Source organism: Staurois parvus, unplaced genomic scaffold (assembly GCF_062004578.1).
Source record: "Staurois parvus isolate SC_StPar_1 unplaced genomic scaffold, SC_StPar_1.0 ptg001044l, whole genome shotgun sequence".
Classification (NCBI taxonomy): domain Eukaryota; kingdom Metazoa; phylum Chordata; class Amphibia; order Anura; family Ranidae; genus Staurois; species Staurois parvus.
The window spans coordinates 2395376-2406227 of NW_028318840.1; positions in this window are offsets into that span (position 1 = coordinate 2395376).

The window sequence follows — 10852 nt, forward strand, 5'->3', positions numbered from 1 at the left end:
CTCCCTAAAATTAGAACACCAACCCTCCCTGAAATTAGAACATCAATCCTCCTTGAATTTAGAATACTAAACCCACCTGAAATTAGAACACCAATTGTCCATGAAATTATAACATCAACCCTTCCTAAAATTAGAACACCAATTCTTCCTGAAATTAGAACACCAATGCTCCCTAAAATTAGAACACCAACCCTCACTGAAATTAAAACACCAACCCTCCCTGAAATTACAACACCAACCCTACCTGAAATTAGAACACCAACCCTCCCTGAAATTACAACACCAACCCTACCTGAAATTAGAACACCAACCCTCCCTGAAATTAAAACGCAAACCCTCCCTGAATTTAGAACACCAACCCTCCCTCAATTTAGAACACCAATTCTCCCTGAAATTAGAATACCAATGCTCCCTAAAATTAGAACACCAACCCTCCCTGAAATTACAACACCAACCCTCCCTGAAATTAAAACACCAACCCTCCCTGAAATTAAAACACCAACCCTACCTGAAATTAGAACAACAATCCTCACTGAAATTAGAACACCAACCTCCCTGAAATTAGAACACCAACCCTCCCTGAAATTAGAACAACAATGCTCCCTGAAATTAGAACACCAATGCTCCTTGAAACTGTCAGGACAGGAGCTGGGAAACGGACAGGCAGGCCTAATATCAATGTAACGCACAGGCTGACGACAACACCAACCCACAGACCAAAGTCCCTCAGGGCGCGGAGTCTAAGTCCCAGGCTGCCCTTCACCAGGGCCCCTGATGGTGGGGATGGACTTGACGCAGCCAGGAACCAGGTCGCGGCCCCCAAGGCACCCCAGCTGCGGTAATGGCCGCCGCCAATGGCGTGTAGCTAGTGGTAAAGACAATAGAGTAGTCAGACAGGCCGAGTCAACAACAACGAGACAAAAATGGTACAGGACAGCAGACGAGAATCACAGGTCACGAGCCGGGTTCAGCAACGGAGGGTCAGATCAAAGGAGAACACAAAGAATGGTAGGGTCACAAGCCGAGTCAGATTCCAGGAGAGTCACGAGAGTCAGAACAGAGTAACAGCAACACAAAGACACAAGACACAAGTGCAAAGAGCATGTGCGGAACACAGGCTTATATGTCATCAGCCACACCCCTCTGGGGGATGGACCTCAGAGACCTGAAGGCATAAAAGATTCCCACCATGCTCTGCAGAAATCCAAGATGGATGCAAGCACATGGAGTAACATAACCTCTGGTAAAAAGGTAGGACCTTGACAGTACCTCCTCCTCAAGGACCCCTCCCCCTCCGCGGCTCAACAAAAGGTTTCTGAGGAAAGCGGGTATGAAAAGCGCGGAGGAGGGCAGGAGCATGGACATCTGTGGAAGGAACCCAGGAACGTTCCTCGGGACCATAACCACGCCAATGGACCAGGAACTGCAACCGACCACGCACCAATCGAGAGTCCAGGATCCGGCTCACCTCATACTCCTCATGACCGTCAACCCGGATGGGACGGGACCGAGGCAGAGAGGTAGTGAAGCGATTGCAGACCAGAGGTTTCAACAGGGATACATGGAAGGTATTGGAGATCCGCATCCCAGGAGGAAGGGCTAAGGCATAGGCCACTGGATTCACCTTGCGGAGAATGCGAAAAGGACCAACAAAATGGGGGGCTAGTTTGGGTGTGGGCACCCGAAGATTGAGGTTGCGAGTAGACAACCACACCCGATCACCGACCTGATATGAAGGGGCGGGCAGCCATCTGCGATCAGCCTGGAGCTTCTGGCGCTGAGCTGAGTCCCTCAAGGCCCTCTGGATCTGCCCCCATGAAGAACGCAGAGCAGCAAGATGGTTCTCCACAGCCAGAATGTCCTGGGGTGAGAACCTCTCAGGTAATACTGTGGGTTGGAACCCATAGTTGGCCATGAAGGGAGACATCCCGGAGGAGGAGTTGAAGGCCGAGTTCCTGGCAAACTCTGCCCAAGACAGGAGATCGGCCCAATCGTCCTGATGGTCCGAGATGTGACAACGAAGGAATTGCTCTAGGGCCTGATTGGAACGCTCCGCAGCCCCATTGGACTGCAGGTGGTAGGCTGAAGAAAAGGAGAGCCTAATACCCAACTGGGAACAGAAGGCGCGCCGGAACCTGGACACGAACTGACTCCCGCGGTCCGAGACAATCACCTTGGGCAACCCATGCATGCGAAAAATCTCCCTGGAAAAGACTGCGGCCAGTTCTTGCACTGTTGGTAATTTCTTGAGTGGAATGCAATGGCACATTTTGGAAAAACGATCGACGACCATCAGAATGACTGTATGACCCCGAGACACCGGGAGCTCTACAATAAAGTCCATACCCAGGTGTGACCAAGGACGCTCCCCATTGGGAATGGGTTGCAGGAGACCCAATGGGAGATGCCGTGGAGATTTATTCTGGGCGCAGATCGAACATGCCGCTACATACGAAGCAATGTTGGCACGGAGAGTTGGCCACCAGAATAAGCGAGAGACGACCCAGAACAACTGGTTCCTCCCCGGAAGCCCGGCCGTTTTGGAGTTATGGTATGTACGCAGCAGGTGGGTGCGCAATTCCTCAGGTACGAAGCATCTACCCTCCGGTCTCTCGGGAGGAGCATCAGTTTGAGCCGCCAAGATCTGCTTCCCAAGAGGAGAAGTCAGACTGGTGTGAATGGCAGCCAGGATCCGATCCGGAGGTATAACCGAGGTTGGCTCAGAGTCCTCCCTGGACAACTCAGAGTATTGCCGTGATAACGCATCAGCCCTGACATTCTTGGAACCAGGCAAATAGGACACCACATAGTTGAAGCGTGACAAGAACAAGGCCCATCTGGCCTGACGAGGCGTCAACCTTTTAGCCTCCGAGAGATATGTGAGGTTCTTGTGGTCAGTGAGCACTAGGACCGGAACCACAGAACCCTCAAGCAGATGCCTCCATTCCTTGAAAGCCAGAATAATGGCCAACCACTCCCTGTCCCCGATCTGGTAGTTGCACTCTGCGGAGGAAAGCTTCTTGGAGTAGAACCCACAAGGAAGTAGGGGTCCCTCGGGTGACCGACGCTGAGACAAGAGGGCTCCCACTCCCGTCTCAGATGCATCAACCTCGAGGACAAAAGGCAACCCAGGATTGGGATGAGACAGAATCAGGGCCGAAACGAAGGTGGACTTCAGGGCCTCGAAGGCTGAGATGGCCTCGGGTGGCCACTCGTGAGGGTTACTCCCTTTTTTGGTTAAATCAGAGAGAGGTTTCGCCAACGTGGAGAAGTTCCTGATGAACTTCCAATAGTAGTTGGCAAAACCCAGAAAGCGCTGAATGGGCCGAAGACCATTGGAATGAGCCCACTGCAGAACCGCCGCAACCTTCTGAGGGTCCATAGAGAATCCCTCCGCGGAGATGATGTAGCCCAAAAAGGCAACTTGGCATCGATGGAACTCGCACTTCTCGAGCTTACAAAAGAGTTTGTTCTCCCGTAATCGTTGCAGCACCCGCTTGACATCCTGGATAAGGGATACCATGGAGGTAGAGTAAACCAGGATGTCATTCAGGTAAACCACCACGCACTGCTGCAACAAGTCACGAAGGACATCATTTATGAATTCCTGAAAAACCGCAGGCGCGTTACACAACCCGAAGGGCATCACCAGGTATTCATAGTGCCCGGTTCTGGTGTTAAACGCGGTCTTCCACTCATCCCCCTGTTTGATCCGTACGAGGTTGTACGCCGCCCTGAGGTCGAGTTTGGTAAAGACTGTTGCTCCTTTAAGGCGGTCGAACAACTCAGAAATCAAAGGAATTGGATAGGCATTCTTGATGGGGATCCGATTGAGACCCCTATAATCGATGCAAGGCCTCAATTCCCCACCCTTCTTCTTTACAAAAAAAAAACCTGCTCCTGCTGGAGAGGTAGACTTACGAATGTGCCCCCGAGAAAGCGCATCCGTAACGTACTCCTCCATGGCCTTATTCTCCGTAACCGAGAGAGGATACACCCTGCCACGCGGAGGAGTGGCACCGGGTTGCAAGGATATGGCACAGTCGTAAGGACGATGCGGAGGTAAGGCACCAGCGCGTACCTTATCAAAGGCGTCCAGGTACTCCCCATAGTTGGTGGGCAATGCAGCGTCCGAGGAGGCACACAACACCTTAACCGACCCCGGATACAGCCGGCCCCACACTGTGGAGACCATGAGAGGATCTCGGCTGTTCGCCAATTGAAGGTTGGATTGTGCCTCCGGAGCCAAGGATACCCCAAAACCACCGAATAGTGTGGGGAAGAAATAACCTGAAAACAGGCCAACTCCCTGTGAACAGCCCCAATAGCTACCTCAACTGGCAGAGTCTCGTGGGTAACCTGCGGCGGTTGCAGGGGCCTGCCATCAATTGCTTCGAGAACCAATAGGGTGGCACGAGCCTGCAGGGGAATGGAGTGCTGCGCAGCAAACGAGCTGTCCAAGAACAACCCACCGGCCCCAGAATCTACCAACGCCTGGGCCGTCATCGAGCCCTCCTTCCAAGAGAGGACAACGGTGATCAGTGGTTTATCCTTGCGGCACGCCGGGGACGACGAAACTCCACCCAAGATCTGACCTCGGCAGGATCTCAGGTGCGAGTGTTTCCCGGACGGTCCGGACAAGACCGACGAAAGTGCCCATCGAGGCCACAGTACAGGCAGCGACCCTCCTGACGCCGAGCGACCCGCTCTCCCTCGGAAAGGCGAGCAAACCCCAGCTGCATGGGCTCACCTCCAGACAAGCTATCCCCAGGAGGTGTGGGAGGAGAGGGAGGAACGGGTGTGACAGAAAACGCAGGTGCCAGTCGATTGGAAGGCCTCCGCAGGCGTTCCTTGAGTGAAGGCCTCTCCCTAAGCCTGGTGTCAATCAGGATCAGGAAAGAGATGAGCTCCTCCAACTCCACAGGCAGTTCCTTAGCTGCAATCTCGTCCTTCAATGCGTCAGAAAGACCATGGGAAAACGCAGCCACCAGAGCCTCATTGTTCCAACCCACCTCTGCCGCCAGGGTACGAAACTCTATGGCGTACTCGGCCACGGTCCGTGAACCCTGATGCATGGTCATGAGCAGCTTGCGAGGCGGAAAGAGCCGGTACGTCGAATACCCTACGGAAGGCATCGACAAAACCGGAAAAATTTTGAATCACCGGGTCGCTCCTCTCCCATAAGGGATTTGCCCAGGCCAAGGCCTTGTCTGAGAGCAGCGATATTAGGAAACCCACCTTTGACCTCTCAGACAGAAAGGCGTAGGGTATTAGCTCAAAATAAATGCCCACCTGGTTGAGGAACCCGCAACACTGACTCGGCTCACCCCCAAAGCGCTGTGGAAGAGGGGCAGAACCAGTCATACCTCTGGGTGCCGCCGATGACGCAGCAGCCGAGGTGGTGGGCGCAACAAGCGGAGTCGCAGCGGGAACGACCACCGGAGTGACTACCGGCCTAATAGCACCAGGAGCAAAGTGCGCAGTGCGGCAAGCAGAGTTTGCAATGCCTGAGCGAACTGATCCAACAGGTGATCCTGTTGATCGAGTCTGGCGACTAACGTTGGGAGCGAAGGCGTACCTGCACCGTCAGGATTCATGGCACTTGTGTAATGTCAGGACAGGAGCTGGGAAACGGACAGGCAGGCCTAATAACAATGTAATGCACAGGCTGACGACAACCACCACCCACAGACCAAAGTCCCTCAGGGCGCGGAGTCTAAGTCCCAGGCTGCCCTTCACCAGGGCCCCTGATGGTGGGGATGGACTTGACGCAGCCAGGAACCAGGTCGCGGCCCCCAAGGCACCCCAGCTGCGGTAATGGCCGCCACCAATGGCGTGTAGCTAGTGGTAAAGACAATAGAGTAGTCAGACAGGCCGAGTCAACAACAACGAGACAAAAACGGTACAGGACAGCAGACGAGAATCACAGGTCACGAGCCGGGTTCAGCAACGGAGGGTCAGATCAAAGGAGAACACAAAGAATGGTCAGGTCACAAGCCGAGTCAGATTCCAGGAGAGTCACGAGAGTCAGAACAGAGTAACAGCAACACAAAGACACAAGACACAAGTGCAAAGAGCATGTGCGGAACACAGGCTTATATGTCATCAGCCACACCCCTCTGGGGGATGGACCTCAGAGACCTGAAGGCATAAAAGATTCCCACCATGCTCTGCAGAAATCCAAGATGGATGCCAGCACATGGAGTAACATAACCTCTGGTAAAAAGGTAGGACCTTGACAGAAACCAGAACACCAACTCTCCGTGATATTAGAACACCAATCCTCCCTAAAATGAGAACACCAACCCTCCCTGAATTTAGAAACCAACCCTTCCTGAAATTAAAACACCAACCCTCCCTGGAATGAGAACACCAATGCTCCCTAAAATTAGAACACCAACCCTCCCTGAAATTAGAACACCAATCATCCCTGAAATTATAACATCATCCCTTCCTGAAATTAGAACACCAATCCTACCTGAAATTACAACTCCCTGAAAATAGAACACCAACCCTCCCTGAAATTAGAACACCAACCCTGCCTGAAATTACAACACCAACCCTACCTGAAAATAGAACACCAACCCTCCCCGAAATTAGAACACCAACCCTCCCTGAATTTAGAACACCAATTCTCCCTGAAATTAGAACACCAATGCTCCCTAAAATTAGAACACCAACCCTCCCTGAAATTACAACACCAACACTTCCTGAAAATAGAACACCAACCCTCCCTGAAATTAGAACACCAACCCTCCCTGAAAGTAGAACACCAACCCTCCCTAAAATTAGAACACCAACCCTCCCTGAAATTACAACACCAATCCTCCCTGGAATTAGAACACAACCCTCCCTCAATTTAGAACACCAACCCTCCATGAAATTAGAACATCATCCCTCCCTGAAATTAGAACACCAACCCTCCCTGAATTTAGAACGCCAACCCTCCCTGAATTTAGAACGCCAACCCTCCCTGAATTTAGAACACCAACCCTCCCTGAAATTAGAACACCAACCCTACCTGAAATTACATAGAACACCAACCCTCCCTCAAAACTAACTCTCCTTGTATCTACACCACTAACCCTCCCTGTACCCCTAAGGCTCAATTCACACTGCCGCGACTTGGGATCCAACTTGTGAGACCCCCAAGTCACATGACATGTGAAATCCCATGTCAGTCTTAATTAGCACTACTGAAGTCGCTCCGACTTTAGAAAAGGTTCCTGTACTACTTCAAGGTGACTTCTGTCCGACTTGTGTCCATAGACTTTAATAGAAGTCGCCTCCAAGTCGGATCCTCATCTATATTGATGTGGTTTGGATCCGACAGTACAGAAAGATTACCCAGCATTCCCTGAAATTTGCTTCAGAGTTGCTTCAAAGTAGTACTCAAGTTGCCTGGCAAAGTCGTACTGCAAGTTGTGTGACTTTCAGGTAACAGTAGTGTGAACCGAGACTTACAGTGACCCTCCCTGTGACCCCCAACACTGATCCTCCTTTGAACTAGGCATGTGCAAAACAAAAACATTTGTTTCATTTCGGATCAATTTGTTAAGTTACTAATTTTGTTTTGTTTTATTCATTACAAAATTTGTTTAGTTCAGCGTAGCTTTATTTTATTTCATTTATTAATTTTCAACCGAATTCAAATATTCCAGTAAATTCAAAAATTGAATTAGAATAAAAAATATTGAATTGAGCTGAAGTCACTGGGAAGAATAACTGGTTCTATTCTATTTAAAAATTCAGATTTCGGATGACGGCTATATTTATTCTATTCTGTCTTTTATTTTCTATTCTATTCTTTTGTATTCTATTCTTTTATTTTCTATTCTATTATTTTATTTTCTATTCTATTTTATTCTGTTTTATTCTATTCCAGTAATTTTAAAATTTGTATTTCAGAAGACAGCTTATTCTTTTTATTCTATTCTATTATTATTTCTATTCTATGCCTTTATTTTCTATTCTATTTTTCTCTATTCTATTCTTTTCTATTCCTCTCTTTTTTATTATATTATTTTATTTTCTATTTCATTTTATTCTATTATAATCTATTCTATTCTTCCCGCAATTTGAATTTTGGAAGATTCTATCTTATTGTATTGTATTCCATTCTATTCTGTTCTATTTTGATCTATTCTATTCTTTCCTATTTTATTCCTTTATTTTCTATTCTACTCTTTTATGCTCTATACTTTTCTATTCTATTCTTTCTGAAATTTGAATTTCAGAAAACGGATGTATTCTAATTCACACTGTCTATGAAGGAAACCAGCAATAGTAGGCAATATGATTACATTTCAAATTTGTTTCAAATTCGATTTGAGTTTGGAAAATTTGTTATTTTGAACAAAATTTTGTTTCGTTATTTCAGATTCATTTAAATTAGTTACTAATTTGGAAATTTGAATACATCTGATTCTCCAAATAATGGAAACGCTTGGTGATGTAAGGCTTCATCCAAGCCTTACATCACCAAGTGCAATGCAAAGCGTCAGATGCCGTGGTGTAAAGCATGCTCGGATATTGATCTGGTCAGTTAAGTAGCAGAGGGGGTTGTTAATCAGTTTCAGCTGCTTTGGTGCACTAGATAGCCAACAATGAGACAACCCCCAAAACAGGAGCGGTTTTACAGGGGGAGGCCACTGACATTTTTTTCCCTACTCATCTTTTCTGACTGTAGCTTTGACTGAGACAGCTCTCATCAGTAGTGTTGTTTTGTTTTGTGCTGCCCTAGGCACGACTAAAATAGTGTGTCCACCATCTAAATTGTCCCACCCCTTCCTTTTTAAGACCCACCCCTTCATCTGTAAACTCCACCCCTTCTTTACATTCCACCTATTTCTATTTGAGCTCCACCTCAGGAGTTGGTCAGAGACTGCAGACATGATACAGAAGTTGGTCAGAGACTGCAAACATGATACAAGATATGATCAGAGACTGCAGACAAAATACAGGAGATGGTTAGAGACTGCGGACAGAATACAGGAGATGGTTAGAGACTGCGGACAGGATACAGGAGATGGTTAGAGACTGTGGACAAGATACAGGAGATGGTTAGAGACTGTGGACAGGATACAGGAGATGGTTAGAGACTGTGGACATGACTCCCCAGTAATAATCATTCATGGTCATCACAGGGAATAGAAGACCCACCCCTTCATCTGTAAACTCCACCCCTTCTTTAAGTTCCACCTATTTCTATTTGAGCTCCACCTCAGGAGTTGGTCAGAGACTGCAGACATGATACAGAAGTTGGTCAGAGACTGCAGACATGATACAGAAGTTGGTCAAAGACTGCAAACATGATACAAGAGATGATCAGAGACTGCAGACAAAATACAGGAGATGATTAGAGACTGTGGACAGAATACAGGAGATGGTTAGAGACTGTGGACAAGATACAGGAGATGGTTAGAGACTGTGGACAGGATACAGGAGATGGTTAGAGACTGTGGACAGAATACAGGAGATGGTTAGAGACTGTGCACAGAATACAGGAGATGGTTAGAGACTGTGGACAGGATACAGGAGATGGTTAGAGACTGTGGACAGGATACAGTAGATGGTTAGAGGCTGTGGACAGAATACAGGAGATGGTTAGAGACTGTGGACAGGATACAGGAGATGGTTAGAGACTGTGGACAGAATACAGGAGATGGTTAGAGACTGTGGACAAGATACAGGAGATGGTTAGAGACTGTGAACAGGATACAGGAGATGGTTAGAGACTGTGGACAGGATACAGGAGATGGTTAGAGACTTTGGACAGGATACAGGAGATGGTTAGAGACTGTGGACAGGATACAGGAGATGGTTAGAGACTGTGGACAGAATACAGGAGATGGTTAGAGACTGTGGACAGGATACAGGAGATGGTTAGAGACTTTGGGCAGGATACAGGAGATGGTTAGAGACTGTGGACAGGATACAGGAGATGGTTAGAGACTGTGGACAGAATACAGGAGATGGTTAGAGACTGTGGACAGGATATAGGAGATGGTTAGAGACTGTGGACATGACTCCCCAGTAATAATCGTTCATGGTCATCATAGGGAATAGAAAGGTTTCCTGTAATGGTTTCCATTTGCTCTCCTCTCTGCACAGTAGATGATTTGATGGAAGTCACACATCACAGTGGAGTCCAAGGACAGCAGTACCCTGCCCCTAGGCTCCCAGAACCAGCAGGCAACACCCCTGCCTCCCTAGCCAGTCCTGGCTGTTGCTATGATTCATAAGAGGTGCCAAGTGGCACCATTACATCATTGCAGCCCCAGCCAAGCCAAAAGCAACCCAGGCGAGACCACCCCCTACCCGAGCCCAGTTGAGACCGTTTCACCCAAGTCCATCTGATACAGTCCACCCCTGGTGGGGGGGGGGGGGGTCACACAGGGTGGGGTAATGAATAACCTAACCTTTCCCAAGTTGCCCTCCGTAAGGACACCACTGGTCCCTTCTGCCGGGGGGACGGCACCACCCACCTGAAAAATGGCGCCCAAGGCAAATGCTTTTTTCGTCTCATGGTAGATACGCCCGTGGCTCTCATAGTGTCTCAGAGTATTGGCCATTCCCCTGTCCCCTGAAGTGTGAGCTTAGAGAAAAGTGTCCTGTTACTATAAAACATTTTGGAGTACCCCATGCCCCAAATATCTCTCATGCTTAAAAATCTTCAAGAAATAAATATTCAAAAGACATTCTTTAGACTTTATTATTGGAGCCGGTGTGGGTGGACTGGTTGTGGTGGTGGACAGTTTCTGTACTGTTAGGGAAGAACCAGCTATTACAAGCTCCCACGGGGGTAGTGCCACACTTATGCCCTCTGCTGTGCCCAGGTTATTTACGTTCC